Here is a 14,186-nt window from a genome sequence, read left to right on the forward strand (position 1 = left end):
TGAATAGGAATAATGATGACGTTCTATTAGGGGGATGCGAACTTCTAATGACAAACCGTATAAGAGGTTGATACACATAAAAATCAGATTTTTGACTTTTGTTTGGCCTTCTTAACTTTGACCAAATGTAAAAGGTTTTTAGAGTCGATAAAAGGTCTTTGGGCTAAACTGGTCCAAACATAAAAGGAACTGGGTCGATATCACATAAAGGTCCAATACGTAGAGGCCGGTTTAAGAGGCTAATGGATGATTTTAATTTTTAAAGAAGTGTTGGCGCCAAGAAGCATAATAGTACAATAGTTATGCGAGTCAGCCATAACCGCTCCATTTCGCCTATAAATAGAAGCGCAATTATCAAAGGAAAGACATCAACAAATCAATCAACAACAAGCATTTCATTTCATTTAAGCTTTCTTCTTAGCTTTCATATAGTGTAGTTTATCACATAGAATGTATTGAAGATTGTTCATCTTTTCCAATTGTATGATCATGGAGGTAACCTCTCCTTCAACTTGTACAATTATAGACCTGACTCTATCCTTTAATTAATGGACTGCATTTGTATCTTTTGTCATATGTTTATCTACTCGTTTCTTTGAGCAATCTTACTTGTTTTACTTTTTTTGGGAAAGCTTCCTTATTGTTTTGATGTACGTTAGCAAGGTTATCAATCTTTGAAACCGGTAACTCGAGGGGCAGCCTCCTAATACTCTAGAACAAGATAGAGTATTTAACTTGTTGGTAAAGAGCAATACTTACCTCAACAAGTTTTTTGGTGACCACAGTGGGAGAACACTAAACTAAATCCATTTAACTTTGTTTATTTGGAAGTTTTTCCCATGGCTCATAAGCATTCAACACATAAAGGAATCACTCAGGAAGATGTTAATTCATCTAAACACAATCCTGAGACTATTTTAAGGGATCAACCATATCTAGAAAATCAACTGCCGATGGAACGTATGGGACATTCTTTCGAACCATTCGAGCCTTACACAAAGGCAAAATGAATTGATTTTAGAAGGAGTAGAAGGCCAATCTCCTACCAGACACTTACTTAACGAAATTCACAATTAATATTACAGCTTAATCTTGACTGAACGCTTCGGGTCGAACCCAATCGAACAACCGACCCGAGACAATAAATCAATCCAAAGGATTAGATGAGTCATCGGAGTATTACGAACAAGACGTCGGATATCGAGCTTAGAGCGTCGAGACCGAGCGTCGCAAGTCGAGTCGAATGTAGAATTCGACGAGATGTGAAATCAAACAAGCAACAAGTTCGAGCCTAGCCGTAGCCTCACATTGGCCTAGCTATGTGAGTGTTAGGCTAGGCGAGATCCCAAACTATGCGTGCCTAGCACATGCACACCACATGGCACAAGCATCGCAAGATGCGTGCATGCGGGTGGTGTGGCTGTGCATGGCTAGGTGTGCTAGCATAACAACCCTAGCCATCCCATCATGCTAGGCCACGCACCAAGCCCTTCGCTAGCTAGCAAGTATCGCAAGGCCAGCAGCATGCTAGGCTTGCTGGGTCTTGCTATCGCAAGCAACGCAGGCATGGTGCCTTACGTGCATGCTAGCGTGCTAGGGCCTGGTGCCTAGCTCATCGCAGCCTCGCATATCGCACAACACCACGTGCTGGGCATGCTTGGCTGTGCGTGTGTTGTTAGCAAGCAGCAGCCTTGCACAACAGCGCCTTGCAGCACACACCAAGCATCAGCGATGCATGCGTGCTGGCTGGCTGCGCATGTGTTGCGGGCTGGCTGGCGATGTGCTAGCTGGCTGGCAGGCTGCCATCCACCCAAGTGGAGGAGTGGTCCGGTTTTTTTGTGGGGACCAATGGTTGGTGTTTTGCCTTGGGGAGCAAGGTGGGTTGGTCCTCTCCCTTGGTGGTCCTCACCTTCTCCCTCTCCTCCCATCGCTACTTGTAGCTTGTTGATTGATTTAGCATTTTATTTTGTTTTAGATTAAAATAAAATAGGGGAAAATGCAAATCTCCCATATTTATTGAGAATGGGAAATCAAGGTTAATTTCCCTATAAATACCCAAGTTTTGGGATTTGGGAAGAACACTTGAGTGGAACTAAAAAGGCATCTCCTTAGTAAAGTGAGAAAACCTTAAGTTCGTAATACTCTAGTTTTTATTAGTCAAGTCCCAACTAACCTTCGAGACTAAGACCATTCGGGTCGGGTTTATGGGTACGAGCCGTTGGAGACTGTCGCGCTTACGAGGTTTAGTTTTTCAAGTAAGAGCTCGGATTCGAGCGAAGCACGCGTGAAGGGTAAGAATGTCTTTTCTCTTTCTCTCTTTTATGTTGTTAATTATGTGATTAAATGTTTAGTTGCTTTAATTAGTGAGCGGGTCTTGGGCGGATTTCTCTTCCGCGTAGAGTCGGACTCTACAAAACCCAACAGTGGTATCAGAGCCGCGCTCATTTTAATTATTATAACTAATAATTAATTGAGGTGATTTAAAATGGATTTAAATTCTGGTTTTGCTTTCTAATTAGATTAGAAGCTCATTTTAATTAGTTTTAATCTCGTATTTTTCTAATTTTGGCCTACGAACCCAGATTTCGACTCAAAAATAGTGATTTTTGGGTGGAATCGATGTTCTAAATCGTTTTTTATTCTCTTTGAGGACTGTCCAGAAGCCAAAATCCATCCAAAAACATGTTTTTCGAGGGGTTTTTCGTTATTGACGAAAATTTTTAAATCTTTAAACCTTGATTAATTATGAGTTTTAAAAGGTAGATTAAATGTATGGTTGCATCACTAATATACTGCAATTATAAACCTTATTAAGCATGTTTATGAAGTCATAATTGGTGCTTAATTTGGTGAGTTCATTTTTCACAAAAACTTGAAACTTTCACATTTTTGCAAATAAATTGCTTCAAGTGTAATTGTTTATGGCGAACTTGTATTTTTGAAGTCCCTAATATTTTAAAGATCCAATCTTTAATTGTTTATTTGGTTGGAACTTTGATTGCTAAATTCCATGTTGAACTAATTTTTGGATTTAATCATTTTAAGTTGATTAAAGTCCTAAAAGTTCAAAATTTGTTATTGAAATTTAATTAATCTTCATATTCGAAGATGTAATTTTTCAATTATACACAAGTTATTGTTGGAAAATTTTCATTGGATGAAAGGATTTTTTTTTTCCAACTACTTAATTTTGTCAAATCTCATTATTAATTTATATTTGATTAAATTAATTATGAGCGTAGCCCTTCAATTTTGTAGCATCAAGATAGACCTAAATTGTTTTAAAGAATGGTTCTTGAATAATTTAGGCTTGTGCACTATTAAAATTGAATCTAATTAAGTTAGACTTATCTTATTTTTCATTTTGCTCTAAATTGATTCTAAAATAAATTTAGAATTAATTTTATGTCACACATATATCGGGATTAAAATCCCAAAATAATAGCATGCAAATCGAGGTAAAATCACCCAAGCACCACCAAGGCTAGCCGGGCTGCTCACGCAGCCCACATGTGGCTGCCTTGGTGCGCATGGAGGTGCTCTCATCTCGAAATGGATGCGGCTGTGTGGCGGGCTAGGAGTGCACAGGGGGCGTGCTTGATGCTTGTGGTGCGTGGCTGCTAGAGATGCCCGCAAGTGCTGCTGGGCAGCAAGGCAGCGAGCCCTAGCAGGCCCAGCCACACCTGCCAGCATGCATGCTAGCATGCGAAGCTTGCTGTGATGCGTGCTGGTGCCAGCAGGCTAGACGTGCCTTGCTAGGCAGGCTGCCTACGCCCAAGCACACCCCAGCCGCAGCTATAAGGCCTAGCAAGCCTAGCCCCATGGCTAGGATGCTAGGCACTCGGTTTTGAGTAGGCTGATTTTATGATGCATGGGCTATGTGTTTTGCGAAATTTTGCTGTTTTAATTATTTTACTTAATTTTTTTTAACGAGGCTAGGCCTCGATTCCTCCGGCACTTGCAAAAAAAATTTTGACAAAATTTGGGTTGACTGGATTAATTAAGTTGGATGCGGAATTTAGTGGGAGCTTCGTTAATTGCATGAACTAATTGCGTCTTAATCACATAAAATATTTAACAACTTTGACTAGTTTTAATTAGGCGCGTTAATTGGATTAACCACCTAAGTTAGTTACTAGTTTGCGCGTGTTATGCATTGTTACTTGTTTATCGTTGTAAAATGCATGGGCCATTCACATATAGTGAATGGATGAATGGAATGTATATTGTTTTACAGGTTTTGTGAAAATGGAAACTAGTGGGGCCCGACTAGGATAGTAAATACGGACTGCCCGTTATGTATTTTTGTAAATCTAAATACGGTCTGCGTACCGTCGCGTATTTTTGTACCTTAATATTTAGATTATTCCTAGTCGTAGTAGCTAGTAGATGCTTTGTTGGCGGAGATGTCTCGAAGACGGCGTTTCTATGAAGACAAGCCAAGATGGTGCATCAAAGAACCTTGAAGATTTAAAGATTTCAAGGGGTCATGCTAGTTGCTAAATGCATCTTATGCTTATGATTTATATATATATTTTGTTTATATATGATTGAATTGTATGATAGATGCATGCTTAGGATTTCAAATGTTGCGATGATTAATTAAGTTCACTTAAATCAACCAACATAGAAACCCTAGGTCCCTAAAAATATTGAGCCAAATTTGCCATTCCAAGAACGACACTTACCAAACTAATGCGCGTGGTGATGGGCTACGCCAAAGCGAGGCATCATCGCTTCCCTAGGAACGTAAGGCATACTAGGTATACAAGTCGTCTTGGTTAAGCTCAATGATATCGGTAAGGAGTTCTTAGATGTCGTGGCAATGGAGATAAAATGTCAAGGAAGCATTATATGCAACGTTTTATCGAACCAAGAGTAGCTTGGAGCTATTAGCAATTGGATTGCTTACCCTAAAATATTAAGTGTTAAGACAAGCCAAAGCATGCTTAATCACTTTTTGATTTGTTTTTTAGGATCTTGGAATCGTTTTATTCTCGCCTAAAAAGGACTAATGTTAATGCGTGGATAAAATGCTCAATAAGATTGAAAATTTGCATGAACGCTTTAAATTTCAAACTTATTGGTTCATGAATGGTTTTTCATTTCAAATTCTTTCAATTGTAGAAACATGTCTGCAAATAACTCAACCAACCAGTTTTCATTACGCTTAATTCTCAACAAGGAGAAGTTGAGTGGGCCAAATTTTCTTGATTGGCAAAGGAACTTGCGTATTATTCTCATGCAAGAGCAAAAGGAATACGTCCTTGATGAGGAAATGCCCGATACTCCCAATAAGGAGGTCACCCAGGTTGCCCTTAATCGATGGCAAAGTGCCAATCGGGATGTCAAGTGCATCATGTTGGCCACTATGTCTCTGGACCTTCAAAAGACTTTCTTTGAAAAGGAGACAGCTTTTGAGATCATTTCTGAACTTCAGAATATGTTTCAAGAGCAGGCCCGAGCTGAAAGGTTCGAAACCCATAGGCAGATCCTTGAGAACAAGCTCAAGAAAGGAGAGCCAGTCGGCCCACATGTTCTTAAAATGATTGGATTATTTGAGAACATGGAAAGGCTTGATGCTGGGTATTCGACCAAGATGGCAATTGACATCATTCTCCACTCGCTGCAAAAAGGTTATGATTAGTTCAAGATGAACTATAATATGCACAGCATGGAGAAAAATCTCACCGAGCTTCATGGTATGTTGAAGCAGGCCAAGCAAACCCTCAAGGATGAGGGAAAGCATGACATGTTCATGGTGAGAAAGGGCAAGCCATTTAAGCACTCGGGCCAGAAGAGAAGATTTAAAGGGAAAATGAAGAAGAATTTTCCGCCTAAGTCATGTGCTGCTAAGAGTGGCAAGGACAAGAAGGTAGCCTCTTCCAAATTCGATTCCGAATGTTTCCATTACAAGAAGAAGGGACATTAAAAGCGGGATTGCCTCAAATTCAAGGAAGATAAGAAGAACGGAAATGTTGCTTCTTCATTAGGTATATTTGTTATAGACTTAAACTTCGCTAGCAAAACATCATGGGTATTATATACCGGATGTGGCTCACACCTTTGTTCCAATGCTCATGGACTAAGGATAAATAGGAGGCTAGAGAAGGGAGAGGTCAAGCTTCGAGTCGGCAATGGAGCAAGGATGTCTGCTGTATCCGTTGGAACTCTCAATTTGTCTTTGCCCTTTGTGCTTGTTTTGGAACTTGAAAATTATCATGTTCTAAGAGTTACAAAAAACATTATTTCAATTTCGTCGTTGGACGCCAAGGGGTTTGAATTTCGAATTAAGAACAATAGTTCATTTTATTTCGATAATGTTTTATATGGTAAGGCATATTCAGAAAATGATCTTTATGTGCTTTCTCTAGACAAACAAGTTTATAACATTGATGATACCGCTAAAAGAGCTAAGACCATTGAGTCGAATCAAACCTACTTGTGGCATTGTTGTCTTGGCCACATTAATATCAAACGCATCAAGAAACTTCTTCAAGTAGGTGTTCTTGACTCATTCGACTTAGAGTCGTTTGAAAATTGCGAAGGATGTCTATTAGGCAAGATGATAAAGCAGCAATTCTCCAAGTTGGGAGAAAGGACAAGTGACTTATTGGGTCTAATACATACGGATGTATGTGGACCAATGAGTACACCCGTAAGGCATGGCTATAGATATTTCATTACCTTCACGGACGACTATAGTAGATATGGTTATGTCTACCTTATGTCGAACAAATCTGAATATTTTGAGAAATTCAAAAGAGTTTCAGAGTGAAGTTGAAAATCAACTTGGCAACAAAATCAAAGCACTTCGATCGGATCGAGGTGGCGAGAATTTGAACCATGAATTCGACGATCACTTGAAAGAAAATGGCATTCTTTCAGAGTTGACACCTCCCGGAACTCCACAATGAAACGGCGTGTCCGACGGAAAAATCAAACCTTGTTAGACATGGTTCGATCAATGATGGGTCTTAGTGAACTTCCTATCTCTTTCTGGGGACACGCACTTCTAACTGCGGCACTAACACTGAACCGTGCTTTGTCAAAAGCTGTCGAAAAGACTCCATATGAATTATTGACGAAGAAACCTTCACGGCTGTCTTTTCTTAAGATTAGGGGTTGCGAAGCATATGTCGAGATTAATTTCTGACAAACTTCACCCAAAATTTGACAAGTGTTTCTTTATGGGCTACCTAAAAGAAACCAAGGGTATTACTTCTACAAAAAATCCGAGAACAAAGTGTTTGTTGCTCATGATGGTGTCTTTTTAGAGAAGGAACACCTTTCCCAAATGACAAGTGGGAGGAAAATCGAACTCGACAAAGTTCAAGAGGTCGAACAACAAAGTCAACCTGACAAAACTAACAATTAAAGTGCTTTAGAAGAAGCTAATGACATTGGTTAGAGTCAAACCCACAATGCAAATGCTCAACCTATTACCCTGCGTAGGTCGCAACGGCCAAGATCTCAACCAGACAGATACCTTGGTATTGTCTTAACCGAAGATCAAGACATCCTAGTTATGGATGAAGATGAGCCAGCGATATACAAACAAGCTATGACAAGCCCCGACTCTGCAAAATGGCAAGAGGCCATGAAATCCGAGATAGACTCCATGTCTGAAAATCAAGTCTGGGACTTGGTTAATTTGCCCGAAGGTTATACACCTATCGGTTGCAAATGGATTTTCAAGTTGAAAACAGACAAAGATGGAAATGTATTTATATATAAAGCTAGACTGGTGGCAAAAGGTTACAGGAAAATTCACAGAGTTGATTATGATGAAACCTTTTCGGCAGACGCAATGCTTAAGTCCGTCCGGATTATCCTAGCGGTTGCTGTATATTACGATTGTGAAATATGGCAAATGGATGTCAAAACCGCCTTCCTTAATGGGATTTTGGAAGAAACTGTGTATATGACATAGCCGGAAGGTTTTGTTGATCCAAGCAATGCTGGGAAAGTATGCAAGCTTAAGAAGTCTATTTATGGACTAAAGCAGGCAAGCAGAAGTTGAAATCTGCGATTCGATGAAGCTATTAGTAAGTTTGGTTTTATCAAGAATCCAGATGAGTCTTGTGTTTACGAGAAGGTCAATGGGAGTGACATCGCATTCCTAGTTTTATATGTCGATGACATATTACTCATTGGAAACAACACTAAATTGTAAGAGTCCGTAAAGGGCTGGCTTAAGAAGTGCTTTTCAATAAAGGACTTAGGAGATGCATAGTACATATTGGGCATCAAGATCTATAGGGATAGATCTAAGAGGATGATTGGATTGAGCCAAAGTACTTATATTGATAAGGTACTGGCACGATTCAACATGGAAGGGGACAAGAGAGGGCACCTACCTATGTCCTATGGCATAACTCTCAGCAAGAAGCAGTGTCCACAGACACCTGATAAGCGAGAGAGGATGAGTCAGATTCCATATGCTTCGCTTATTGGATTGATCATGTATGCCATGATATGTACTAGGCCGGATGTATCGTATGCCTTGAGTGCTACGAGCCGATACCAATCAGACCCAAGAGAGGCGCATTGGACTGCGGCCAAGAATATCCTAAAGTACCTGAAAAGGAACAAGGATAAGTTCCTAGTCTATGGTGGTTGTAATGATTTGGTTGCTGAAGGTTATACTAACGCGAGCTTCCAAACTGACGGAGATGACTCCAAATCGCAGTCAGGGTACATATTCTGCCTTATTGGAGGAACGTTTAGTTGGAAGAGTTCTAAGCAATGCACCACTGCAGATTCTACAACTGAAGCCGAATACTTGGCAACTTCAGAAGCAGCTAAGGAGGCAGTTTGGATTCGTAAGTTCATTAGTGAACTTGGTGTTGTACCCTCTATCAAGGGTCTAATAGACCTCTATTGTGATAACAATGCAGCTATTGCTCAGCCCAGGGAGCCAAGGGAACATCAGAATGTCAAACATGTCAAGTGGCGATTTCACATGATAAGGGAATGGAAATCCGAGGGTGAAATCTGAATTTGTAAGATTGGAATGGACGATAATGTAGCCGATCCTTTGACTCTTAGAACATGTTTGCAATTGTGTTAAAATATTTTATGGATCAAAAGACATGGCAGTTTGAGTGCAAGGGTGTCGATTTTAGGGCAAGGTTTAATATTTTGATGATAACTTCTTCGTTTTAACTCGGAATTGGGCTTATAATATACTGTTGGAAAACTATTTGAAAGGGGTATCCAGATGTAGTGACATTTTATGGATATATTGTGGTTAAATGCTCTTGTTGGCTCAGTTTTCAACAATGTAAGATCCGCTAGATCTAATCATTGCATTTGACGCATTTGGGTCCATTATTAATCAAGTTTAAACATATATGAGCATGTTTTAGGCCTAATTAATAATTGGACTAGGCTCTAAGATAACTTGGTCTCAAATATGGGTTTTAACTACTTCATAATGCATTTCGCAGACCATAAACAATTCAACTTAGATCTAGCAAGAAGAACAAGTTTTTGTAACATCATCGCAATTCCTGTTAGGACAAGAGGCCAAAAGTAGATGTCTACAGTTAGCCCCCAATTTGATCAGGTCTAGAATAGACGATGATCAAAGTAGTGTTGAGAATGTCAAAACTGTCCTCGATTCGCTAAATGTTCAAGACAAGTAGCTACTAAAACCAGAAAATGTATTTTCTGGATTTAGTGCACTAAATGTTTGCAATTGGAACAAAGGTGTGAGCCACATCCGGTATCTAATACCCATGATGTTTTGCTAGCAAAGTTTAAGTCTATAACAAAAATACCTGATATAGAAGCAACGGTGCCGTTCTTCTTATCTTCCTTGAATTTGAGGCAATATCGCTTCCAATGTCCCTTCTTCTTGCAATAGAAACATTCAGAATCGAATTTAGAAGAGGCTACCTTCATGTCCTTGCCGCTCTTGGTAGCGCTTGACTTAGGCGGAAAAGTATTCTTCCTTTTCCCTTTAAAGCCTTTCTTCTTGCCTGAGCGATTGAATGGCTTGCCCTTTTTAATCATGAGCATGTCATGCTTCCCCTCATCCTTGAGCGTTTGCTCGACTTTCTTTAACATCCCATGAAGTTCAGTGAGGATTTTCTCCATGTTGTGCATATTATAGTTCATCTTGAACTGATCATAGTTTGTGCAAAAAATGGAGAATAATGTCAATTGCCATCTCGGTTGAATACCCAGCGTCAAGCCTTTCCATGTTCTCAAATAATCCGATCATTTTAAGTACATGTGGGCTGATTGGCTCTCCTTTCTTGAGCTTTCTCTCAAGGATCTGCTTGTGGGTTTCGAACCTACCAGTTCGGGCCTGCTCTTGGAACATGTTCTGAATTAGAAATGATCTCAAAATCCGTCTCCTTTTCAAAGAAAGTCTTTTAGAGGTCCAGAGACATCGTGGCCAACATGGTGCACTTGACATCCCGATTGGCAGTTTGCCATCGGCTAAGGGCAGCCTGAGTGACTTCCTCATTGGGAGCGTCGGGCATTTCCTCATTAAGGACGTATTCCTTTTGCTCTTGCATGAGAACTATATGCAAGTTCCTTTGCCAATCAAGAAAATTTGGCCCACTCAACTTCTCCTTGTCGAGAATTGAGCGTAAAGAAAATTGGTTGTGTGAGTTATTTGCAGACATGATTCTACAATTGAAAGAATTTGAGATGAAAAACCATTCATAAAACCAATAAGTTGAAATTTAAAGCATGCATGTAAATTTTCAATCTTATTGAGCGTTTTATCCACGCATTAATATTTGTCCCTTTTAGGCGAGAATAAAATGATTACAAGATCCCAAAAATCATAAAGTGATTAAGCATGCTTTGGATTATCTTAACACTTAATATTTTAAGGTAAGAAATCCAATTGCTAATAGCTCTAAGCTACTCTTTGTTCGATAAAATGTCGCATCTAATGCTTCCTTGACGTTTTATCTCCAATGCCACAACATCTTAGGACTCCTTACTGATATCGTTGAGCTTAACTAAGACCAACTTGTATACCTAGTATACCTTAAGTTCCTAGGGAAGTAGTGATGCCTTGCTTTGGCGTAGCCCATCACTACGCACATTAGTTCGGTAAGTTTTGTTCTTGGAATGGAAAATTTCGCTCAATATTATAGGGACCTAGGGCTTCTATGTTGGTTGATTTAAGTGAACTTCGCAACTTTCGAAATCCTAAACATGCATCTAGCATACCATCCATTAATATATAAACATAATTATTTATAGAAAACATAAGTAAAAGATGCATTTGGTAACTAGCATGACCCCTTGAGTCTTCGAGTCTTCAAGGGTCTTCGATGCATCCTCTTGGCTTGTCTTCTTAGAAACGCCGTCTTCGAGACATCTCCACCAAACATGCAACTACTACTAATTACGACTAGGACTAATTTAAATATAAAGGTACAAAAATACGCAACGGTACGCAGACCGTATTTAGATTTACAAAAATTACATAACGGATCGCAGTCCGTATTTACTATCCTAATCGGGCCCCACTAGTTGCCATTTTCACAAAACCTGTGATAAAATATACATTCCATTCACCATTCACTATATGTGAATGGCCCATGCATTTTACAACGAAAAACAAGTAAGAAAGCATAACACGCGCAAACTGGTAACTAACTTAGGTGGTTAATCCAATTAACGCGCCTAATTAAAATTAGTCAAAGTTATTAACCAATTATGTGATTAAACGCAATAAAATTAGCTCAAGTAATTAACGAAGCTCCCACTAAATTACGCATCCAACTTAATTAATCCAATTAATTAAGCCGGTTAACCCAAATTTTGCCAAAATATTTTGTAAGTGTCTGTAAAACCGAGGTCTAGCCCGTTAAAATAATAAAATAATTAAAACGGCAAAAAAATCTCAAAACACATAGCCCAATGATGCCCAAGTGCCTAGCACCAAGCCCGGGGCTGGGTGTGCTAGGCACCAAAGCACGGCTATTGCCCTCGCACACCCCTTGCTGTGCCAAGCACGTGGGAGTGGCTGACATCATCACTCTCGCGTTATTCTGGCCGCATCAGCGTGCTTGCGTGCGAGGAAGACGTGGCCTCAAAGGCCCTAGAGTGTGCTGGGTTGTGTTGCCCAAGGCCGCACACTGCAGCAGTCCACGCACCCACATCGCAGAGCACCGAGCTTGCACCAAGCGTGCACAAAGCTCGCACACACACACCATGTCGCAACACCAAGCGTGCACCTAGCTCGAGCACACCACACAGCAGCGCACCTTCGAGGCATGAGCAGCCCACACACGCACCTTAGCAGCCACATGTGGGTTGCGTGAGCAGCCCAGCTAGCCGAAGGGTGTGCTTGGGCGATCTTTGCCTCGATTTGCGTGCTCTTAGCTCGGGGTTTTAATCCCGATTTGTGTGTGATATTAAGATTAATTCTAAATTTATTTTAGAACCAATTTTGAGCAAAAATTAAAATAAATCAAGTCCAACTTAAATAAATTCAATTTTAGTGCACAAACCAAAATCAATTCAAGAACCATTCTTTACATTATTTTTGGTTCATCTTGATGCTAAAAAAATTGAAGGGCTATACTCACAATGAATTTAACCAAACATAAATTAATAATGAGATTTGACAAAATTAAAGGGGTTGGAAAAATGAACACAATCATCAAATGAAAAATTTCCAACAATAACTTGTGCAAACTTGAAAAATTATATCTTCCAATATGAAGATTAATTAAATTTCATCACAAGTTTTGAACTTTTAAGACTTTAATCAACTCAAATATGATTAAATTCAAAATTAGTTCAACATGGAATTTAGAAAATTAAGTTCCAACCAAATAAACAATTAAAGATTGGATCATTAACACTTTTAGGGACTTCAAAATTACAATTTCACCATAGACATTCACACTTGAAGCAATTAATTTGCAAAGATGTGAAATTACAAGTTTATGTGAAAAATGAACTCACCAAATTAAGCACCAAATATGACTTCATAAACATGATTAATAAAGGTTATTATTACAGTAGATTAATGATGTAATCATACACATAACCTAACATTAACATGCCATAATTAATCAAGGTTTAAAGATTTAAAATTTTTCGTCTAAAACAAAAAAAACCCTCGAAAAACATGTTTCTAGGTGGATTTTGGCTTCAAGACAGTCTTCAAAGAGGATCAAAAACAATTTAGACCATTGATTCCACCCAAAATTCACTATTTTTGGGTCGAAATCTGGGTTCTTGAGCCAAAATTGGTATAATTACAAGATTTAAACTAAGTAAAACGAGCTTCTAATCTAATTAGAAAGCAAAACAAGAAAATTACATCCATTTTAAATCACCATAATTAATTATTAGTTACAATAATTAAATGAGCGCGACTCCGATACCCCTGTTGGGTTTCGTAGTGTCCGACACTACGCGGAATGAAACCCTCCCAAAATCCGCACACAAATTAAAGTAACTAAACATGCATATTAATTAATAAAAATCACATAATTAATTAACAAGGAGAGAGGAAGAAGAAAAGACGATCTTACCCTTGACGCATGCTTCGCTCTTTCTAAGAGCTCGTACTTGAAAGCGTTAGCTCCGCAAATGTGTAAGACTCCAACGACTCTCACCCTCAAGACCTGACTCGTACGGTCCCTACCCTGAAGATTAGTCGGGGCTAGACCAAGAAAACTTAGAGTATTAAAATTAAGGTTTTCTCTTCTTTGAGATCCCTTAAAATTCACAACTCAAGTGTCCCTTCCCAATCCCAAATGATGGGTATTTACAGGGAAGGGAGCCTTGAATTCCAGTCTCCCATCAATGTGGGAGAGTTGGTAAAAATGCACTTTATTCAATTTATTTTAATTCAAAAATCAAATTGAAAATGCAAGTGAATCAACAAACGCCAAGTGTCAAGAGGTGAGCAAGGAGGTTAAGTGAGGACCACAAGGGGGGACCAAACTCCCTTTGCTCCCTAAGTAATCCACCAAACCCGGGTGCCCACCATGCATGAGCTAGCCACGCACATGCTGGCTGGTAGCATGCCTTGGCTGCCTAGCATCATGGCTGGGCCTGCCAGCCAACCCGCACAAGCCTACGCTCAGCCAGCAGGCCACGCACGCCATGCGGGCTGCTGCTACTGCTGTGTTGCTTATGCTTGTGCTAGGCGCTTGACAAGCGCACTTTAGGGCGCGCTTTAGGGCATA

Source organism: Chenopodium quinoa, unplaced genomic scaffold (genome assembly GCF_001683475.1).
Source record: "Chenopodium quinoa cultivar QQ74 unplaced genomic scaffold, ASM168347v1, whole genome shotgun sequence".
NCBI lineage: Eukaryota > Viridiplantae > Streptophyta > Magnoliopsida > Caryophyllales > Amaranthaceae > Chenopodium > Chenopodium quinoa.